General features: G+C 43.6%; 1 long non-coding RNA gene across 7 annotated transcripts; it reads left to right on the forward strand.

The window, feature by feature from the left end:
• Window positions 1–56: 56 nt before the first annotated feature.
• LOC123190721 (uncharacterized) lies at window positions 57–6,299 on the forward strand. Of its 7 annotated transcripts, XR_006496522.1 has the most exons (8): window positions 57–160; window positions 261–469; window positions 1,515–1,611; window positions 2,669–2,840; window positions 2,940–3,011; window positions 3,925–4,054; window positions 4,704–4,810; window positions 5,644–6,299. It is a non-coding gene; the product is annotated as an uncharacterized lncRNA (long non-coding RNA). The 7 variants fall into 7 exon arrangements; XR_006496520.1 differs by having other exon boundaries at window positions 2,669–3,011; XR_006496521.1 differs by having other exon boundaries at window positions 2,672–3,011.
• The last annotated feature ends 2,291 nt before the right edge of the window (window positions 6,300–8,590 follow it).

An 8,590-nucleotide genomic window follows, 5' to 3' on the forward strand; every position in this document is an offset into this window, starting at 1 on the left:
GTTGCATCTCCCCCCGTGAGTTCCTTCTTCTAATCCCCTTCCTCTCTCGATTTGGTCTGCAGGAGAGAGAGAAGATAAGACGGAGAGAGAAGGAGGAGAGGAGGGAGAGGAAAAGAGGTGCGGTGGCAGGGAAATCGTCGTCGGATGCGTCTTATATGTGGTGATGATCTCCTACTTTATTTTCTCGATTTGTGTTTTGTTCTTACTTTCTTTCCAACTCAGTAATCATGCTCTTGCTTTTCCTTTGGTCTTTGTTGTAGATGGGTGTGTTCCCATCAAGTCGATGGTGGGGTTGATGTGCCCGTCGATTCGTGATCCGCTGGCTGAGCTCATATTCTCAATGGCGGACTGGTGTTCTATGTTAGTCGGAGCCATTGTATGTGGTTGTGCAGTTGCTGATGCACAGGAGGCGTCCGTGGTGTCAGTTCTTCATCGTCCATGCTTATCTTCTATATGCTCTAGCAGCCAGGTGACTACATATTACCTTTTCTATCAATTCGACCACCTTCTCCTTCTTCACGAGGATCGGCGGGTCAACATCGATGCCCATGTTAGCGGCAGTGCCCGCTATGATTCTCATGGCGGACTCGATGGTTTTGCAGTTCAAGTTAGGCAACTTCTCCTGGGCGATCGTGCGTACTTGGTCGCTGTGGCTCCTTTGAGCCTTTTTCGACGCCTGGGAATCAGAATTAATAAAATGGAGATAAGGAACCATGTAGTTCACTGAGCAGCTATAAAGCCTAAGATAAACTAAACAGAAAGTTGAGGAATCAACCAAATGTGTAGAAATTTTAGTGACTAACTTATGACTTGTTTATTTCAGAGAAACTAATGACTTATCAATCCAACAGACAGTATGAAGTTGTGCCAAGTAAAGCCAAAAAAGAAACTGTATGTATATAACGGAGTAGCGGATGCGGTTCAAGCTGTTTTTTTGCCTGCTTATTTTTTATGTAGCTTTTTTGGCCTGCTTGTCAGTGATGCAATGCCTTATGGAGTAACGAAAGCCTAGAATGAGAGTTAGGGAAAATGAAATGGACACCAAATTTGGTGAGGCTTATATACTCTGAACTTGGAGCCAAGTAGAAACCCCAGTGTTAGCTGAACAGAAAATTTAATGTGTTAAGTTATGCATATTGCATTGTACCCAAATAATTCAAATAAGTGTTAACTCAAAGGATTGTTTTTGTAGAGGTCCATATGCAATTCATCAGATACAGATAAAGGGTTAGTATCTCCCATGTGTGCAAAATTGGTGTGCAGATAGCAATTCACAGACCACTTTCCCTGTCAGTATGCTAACATTTTCGTATATGCATTTATAATTAAAATTATTAATAATAGCATAATGAATCATTAATCAGTCCCTCTACTGTCTGCACATGCTTAAAACTCAACCATGGTATCATTATGGAATTTGAACAACCTAGGCCCCCACAGACACTAGCAAATCAATCTAGCTACTGCATTTCCCTTTTGCCCAATTATCCCCATATATCTTCAATTTGGTGCAGGAACCTCAAATTATGTAAAAGTTGGTGCTAATCAACCGGGTGCATACCTGCAGCCTTGAGGAGCAGTACTGAGGCAGGAGGTGTCTTCAAGATAAAGGTGAAGCTCTTATCCTGCAAAGATGCAATGCCACACGCATCCTTATCCTGCAAAGATGCAATGCCACATGCATCATGAGGACTAGCTCACATTACCAATACAAACATTCTGCACACACATTTAACATGATGAGGCAGGAGGTGATTCTAATTATCGAGTAAAGTCATGTATATAGACTGATTAGTGTGATGTGTTTATGATTTTTTCTGAGGGCACCTAAGCTGAAAAGCGGTGGGTGTGGTAGCTAAAACAAAATTTGTGCAATTTCGCTTCAACTTCAAACTGTTGTTGGGGAGACTGCCATGTCAGGAACTCATGTACTTACAATACGTTAAGTTAAATTAGAAAATGCCGTCTCGTTTAAAAAATAACATCTCATTTTCCCCCTTGATTCAGTTATGAACTCTACTGTACGTTCAGACTGAAGTAGTTATGTGAGAGTAGAAGAGGTTTATAGCCTCTGTTGCTGGTGGACTGACTATTTTATATGGACTGAAGCTGCAACTGAGGGTAGTGCTACTCTATGTTGGGCAGCAGTAACTTAGGTCCTGCTCTTTTGTGAAATTGACACACGAACTAAACATACACATTAGATTTTTCTCACAGTTTGTGCTCACACCAAATCAAGCTTTTCAAACCATTATTACAGTGTTGTTTCTTCCTCTCTTTTAATTTTTAGCTTGCTGTTTTTCTTGGTGACCTTCCTTGATTTGTGCTAATTTCTGCAAGAAATTTTTGGAAAACATCAATTCTTCCGCTTTACTGAAACTTGGATCTTTGTTAGGCATGAGTTGAGCTGCCTTATTTAATATGTTATTCATAGGCATCAATAAACTAGACGATTTGCCAGTAGAAACAATTATAACTGGGACATGCTTTCTCTTGACACTGAGCAATGGATAAATATTCTGGCTTACTTCCTTTTTGTATTTGAACATGATGTAAGTGTGGAAATAAGAAACAGATTATTTAGAGCTTTCTGCCCTTTTATTTTCTTTGTGGCTAATCTCCAACTACCCTATGGACTGTAGTAATCACTTTCTCTTTTTACCATCAGCAGGATTTAATTGATGGAGTCCTGCTGCTAAAGGACTGCTAAAGGACGTGAACAGGAAGTCCTATCGCTGGATGTTTATTGTCCGAATTGCAAGGATCTGGGAATACATGAGTACAAACCCTATCGAATTCTATAGCTCTATTCATTGGCACACCAGTTGATCAATTTTGAGGTAATAAAGCGAAGTTGTTATCTGGAAAATACTTACCTACTTAAAGAAGGTCAAAATAGAGAAATCCTTGGCATAATTTTTATGTATACAATATACTAGCTTTCATATCTACTTTGGACACCAGATGGCACATCAACATTATGTACCTGAAGCGATCGCTACAGAAGGAAGGTACCAAACAAGATTAACTGTTTCTATGCTTCTCAAAATACTTTAGTATATGCCCATAATATCACAGTATGAATTGCTGTGTGGGAAGTTTGCTTTTCCTACCATCACGGAATAATAATTCATTTTTTAGTTTGATATATTCCGCGCCCAATTAACTATTTGTATTTGCCAGAGAATGCAGAAAAAAATACTAACCTGCTTGTGTTCCCGAGAGAGTGTATTTTCTCCATACCTCAACATTCTTGATACATATGGTCATCTCTGTTCTGGACAACACACTTGACGACCTCTCTTCATGGCACAAAACTGAAACTGTGCCATTAATATATTTTCCTTGCATGCTTGTCTAAATAAAGGGTGCAATACACATGGCATAGTCGCATAGATATACAAATCCCTTATTCCTGTGAGCAAGACTGAAGCTTGCTACTTGTTAAGACCAGTCATAAACATTTCTGTGATTGTAGCTGATTCCCGTCAGTGAAACTTTGCCATGACCATTGTTTATTCAATGAAATAGCTGATTCCAATCATCCATCAACTAGATTTGTGATAATCACACCAACAAGCTTATATCTTACAAATCGCCTGATTGGTGATTATCCATTTTATATGATGTTTTTCATTTGCAAGCGCTGAGTTTTTTCCCTTCAAGTTTCTCTCTCTTACTCTATTTCTTAAATATATTTCTCCTCTCACTCCATCATTCAGTCTGTCGGTTACTCATGATGAGTGATTATATGCAATCATCCGACAATAATTAGTATATATAATTAGTTATGCCAGGTTGCTACATTTCAATCTCCTTTTTGCCAATATGAAATATGATGGCATATTAATATTGAGAGACAGTCTCGTCGTCCGCTGCAGCATCACCCTTATTTTTCGCCGCCCTAACTTTTTTGCACCCCAGGCCTAGCACGCGATAACGGCGCCATGAGGATTCTCTGCCGTGAGGAGTACCCCGACCCGTATGATGGCCACCGGAAGGTCACACACTTCTTTGGCTCGCTCCGACTGGCTCCATTGACGACTTCTCTAACGTATCTTCTTGTGCAGCTTCACACCTGCTTGTGTGTCTTGCAAAAAAGCAAGCTACTTGGTACCTCTCTACTCTGCTTTAGCAGGCGTTTGCAGAGGAAGCCAAGGGGTACATGATACTGGTAATTTACTAATGACCCATATTGTTGGAATAATTTGTCGCAAATATTTTGTTGGTTGTCCTTTTATTTTATTTATAATCTTGCCTCAATCATGTCTTCCATTGTGCTTCTTCACTCAAAAGGCGTTCTGCATGTGTGCACTTGCTTGAGAATGGAATAATCTCATGAATTCTATTGAAAACAGAACTTACTTATTGCAGTATGCTTAATGTTTTGTTTTAGTAATTATGTCTGCTTTAGCAGCCAGGAGCATCCCCTCCCATTTCTGACTTTGAACCATGTGCCCTGTTTAAACCAGCGTAGTTCGATGACCTTATGCAATTATTTGGTACAAAGAATGTGCTGATAAAGTATTTTTATTTTTACTTTACTATGTTTAGTTCCGAGGTATTTATACTCCTGTCAATCTGCTCTAATTCGGTTCGCCGATATCCTGAAGGAATTAGACCATTCTATATCTTTTTTTCTGATTTTAGTTGGATACCTGCTTAGATGGGTGAACTTTTAACCCATCTTTTATTGCTTGCAGGTGTATTTGTTGGGTTCCTCTTGGCGTGTCGAACAAAAATTGGCGTTCAGCACTGCTATTTAAAGATGGTTTGATCAGTACTACAGAAAACCCATAGATTATTGTAGGTGAGAGCATGGTACCCTGTCTCTTCCTATTTTGTTCCTTTCTTATAGTATTACTTTGAGGCATTATTTATAGCAAAAGAATCAGATTGAACATTTAATATCTTTTTTCCTTATCATGCTAGGCAGAGGCCCTTAGGTTTGCATTCAGGTGCTAATTGTTTAATAAACATCATGCATTAGTTAGATATAATCCTTTATGTTTTCCACAAACATGATGATTATCCCAGAGATGTATCATTGTAAAGTACTCCCTCCGTTCTAAAATAAATGACCCAACTTTATACTAAAGTTAGTACAAAGTTGAGTCATCTATTTTGGAATGGAGGGAGTAAGGTTAAGGAGATCTAATCCTGGACATATCAATGCAAGAGCACAACTTTGTATTAGAATGCTTACTGTGTTTTACATGGTGGTGTTTCTAAGAAAGTATATTTGGTTGTGATCTTCAAATGGTTTGAAATTTAGTTAAGGGATGTCAAAGCCTGAATGTGGCCACATTTTGGTGGGGAAGGAGGGATATAGTCTTTATAATTTAATCTTAGCTTTACACTTCTGTGATTCGTTGAAGAAATGTATCTCTATGTAGTTTTGGCTGTATTGAGACTGGGATTTAAGCTTCTTTCCTTTCCGAGACGCATACATAAATCCTGTGTGCTATATGGGTTGGAAAAATAGTGTTGAAATTTAAACTCGAATCGTATGGGCACTCCTAGAGAAGCGGCTGTGTCCTATCTTTGTTTGGGACTAATTGTCAAATGAATAATATTATTTCGTGCGTGTAATTCCTCTTTTTTGATTGCTCATAACCTGTTCTTTTTTGGTTGTTTGTTTAGGTATCTAAGAATGATGATGATTACACTCGGAGCAAGCCTTGTTGCGGCGCTGCAAGTGTTGCCCTCCTCCTCCCCAAGGGCAAGGTGAAGGAAGGTGCCTGTGTGGTTCTTCTGCAGCTCGTAGCGAGGATTGCTGTGTCCAACCTGCACAAGAATGCCAAGAAGTCCTTCTCGGAGACGTAAGCCATGGCGCATGTTTCTGCCATGATTTCCTTTGGTTGGATTTCGTGGATTTAGGTGTTGAAAAATTATGGGCTGTGGATGCAGGATTAAGGACATGTACCTGCACTACAACGAGAGATCTGGGCTGCTTCTTTGTGGCTTCCAAACTTGAAATGTCTGTTTGGAAGTTAGTTTAGTTTTTTGTTGTGGATTCACAGCTTCTCACATGTACCATCCTCTTAGACCTTTAGATTTCCAAAGAAACTAAATGAAGATATGGTGGTATGGTCTCAATGAAGCGTTCCATGCTTTATATTTTCTCTAAAATTTTCTCCTGAAGAATCATGTATCTCTGTTAGATCCGGTGAGAAAAGAGGCGGCTTCCAAGCAGAGGATGCAGGAGTGTTGGCCACATTTGGTCTTTGACTTGGGTGTGTAAATATTCTTACAATACTTGGCTCCCTCTCGGCCTTTGCGCCATTGGCGCAACGAGTCATCTAGTTTTTATAGAGGCGACTGGACTGGTAGCTCGCAATGGAGAAAGCATGGCAATTCACATCACATTCAGACCCGCACCGCATGGCTGAGCAGAGCAGCCAGCGGAGATTGATCGATCGATGGATCACCGGGAGAGTTGGGAGCAGCTAGTAGACTATGAGGGCATCTCCACCCGCGCCCCAACAGGCCCCTCGGATCACTTTTTCGGCGCCGGCGCCGAAAAAACGGCCAGTCGCGTCCTCAGGACGCCGAAAATCGCCGGTTCGGACCTTTTTTCCGCCCGGCGGTCACAGGCCGAACCCGGCGCGCTGGGGAGCAGTTGGGGGCTCCGGCGCTAGGGAAAAGCACGCCTGGCCCACACCGACAGGGAAAAGTCAAGGTTTTCTTCCCCCGACTCGCCTCGCACCCCCCGCGCCCTCGGCCACCACTAGCTATATCCCGGCGACGGCCGCCGCCCTGCTCCGCTAGATAGCCATTCCCTGCCGGAAAATAGCAGCGCTTCGCCGCTGCAGCCCCTCCCACAGCAGTTGGGCGTTTCCGGCCGCCGTTTCCGGCTGCGGAGGCGCGGTTTAACGGCCGGTACACGCCCACCGAGCGCAAGGTGTTCGGCGTTTTGCCTGTCTCGGCGATGGACTCGGATGAGTAGGAAGAGCTCGCCGCGCTGCTGGAGGAGGAAGCCGCGGCCGACGTCCAGGAAGAAGAGCATCTCATGGTGCTCGCCGCCCTCGCCCAGCTGCTGGCGAGCAATGAAAAGCCGCGGTGAGGTGGCTCGGCGCCGGGGCGGGTGAAAGCAAAGAACCAGCATCGTCTCCAAGGCTACTGCATGCTCTACTCCGACTACTTCGCCGATGCTCCACTTCATGGCGAGAGAACATTTCGGCGTCGTTATCGGATGAGCCAAAAGGTCTTTCGCAGGATTGTGAATTCCATCCGGGAGTTCGACAACTACTTCAAGTGCAAGATGGATTGCACTGGCGCTCTTGGGTTCACCTCCATCTAGAAGTGCATGACAGCGATGAGGATGCTTGCATATGGAGCTCCCAGTGATTCACTCGACGACTATGGACGCATGGCCGAGTCCACCAGCATAGAGTGTTTCTACAAGTTCTGTCGGGCAGTGGTGGCAGTGTTTGGGCCACAATACTTGAGAACACCCAATGCGGAAGACACTGCTCGGATCCTAGCCCAGAATTCAGTAAGAGGATCTCCTGGGATGCTTGGAAGCATCGACTGCATGCATTGGAAATGGAAGAATTGCCCATTTGGTTGGCAGGGGATGTACAAAGGCGCCAAAAGCGGTTGCAGTGTGGTGCTTGAGGCGGTAGCCACACAGGACCTTTGGATTTGGCACTCCTTCTTTGTTATGCCAGGAACTCACAATGACATCAACGTGCTGCAGTGCTCTCCTGTTTTTGCCAAGCTCGTTGAGGGACATTCTCCTCCGGTGAACTTCGAGATCAATGGGCACCAATACAACAAGGGGTACTATCTAGCTGACAACATCTATCCGAGATGGTCAACATTTGTGAAGACGATCTCAAACCCTGTGGCAGGAGGTAAGAACGCCTGGTTTGCGAAGCTTCAGGAGGCTTGCAGGAAGGATGTCGAGCGGGCATTTGGTGTGCTCCAATCTCGATTTGCTGTTGTTCGGTACCCCGCTCAGACCTGGTCCAAAGATCAAATGTGGAAGATTATGACTTGCTGTGTCATCTTGCACAACATGATCATCGAGAGCGAGCAAGAAGACCCAGTGTTTGACACTGAACCATACTACAGGCAGGGTCCTCTAGCCGAAGTTGATCACCAGCTACCGGCAACTTGGACTGCCTATCTCAGTATGCGTCAGGAGATCCGAGACCCACAGGTGCATCATCAACTGCAGAAAGATTTGATTGAGCACCTATGTAGGCTCAAGGGGGACGCTGTGTGATGAAATGCGAGTTTTTATTTGTTGAACTATATAATTTGTATTGAATTATTTGTTCTTGTACTATTTTGTTGAAGTATTTGATTTTTCTGTGATGAAATATGTGATAAGAAATAATTGTGTTGATAATTGAACGCCGAGACACGGCGAAACCACGCCGAATATGGGTCTATTCTCGCCCATATGGGCCGTTTATTCGTCAAAATTGGGCTGCAAAGTGAGCCAATTTCGATGCCTGGGATGAGCTGGGGGCGACGACTGGGCGCACAACCACCCTCAGCGCCGAATGTATCGCCGACTCGCCCCCGGGGAATATTTTTATGTATCGGGGGGGCCAACGGCTGGAGATGCCCTGATCGG

The sequence above is a fragment of the Triticum aestivum genome, chromosome 2A, assembly GCF_018294505.1.
Source record: "Triticum aestivum cultivar Chinese Spring chromosome 2A, IWGSC CS RefSeq v2.1, whole genome shotgun sequence".
Lineage (NCBI taxonomy): Eukaryota > Viridiplantae > Streptophyta > Magnoliopsida > Poales > Poaceae > Triticum > Triticum aestivum.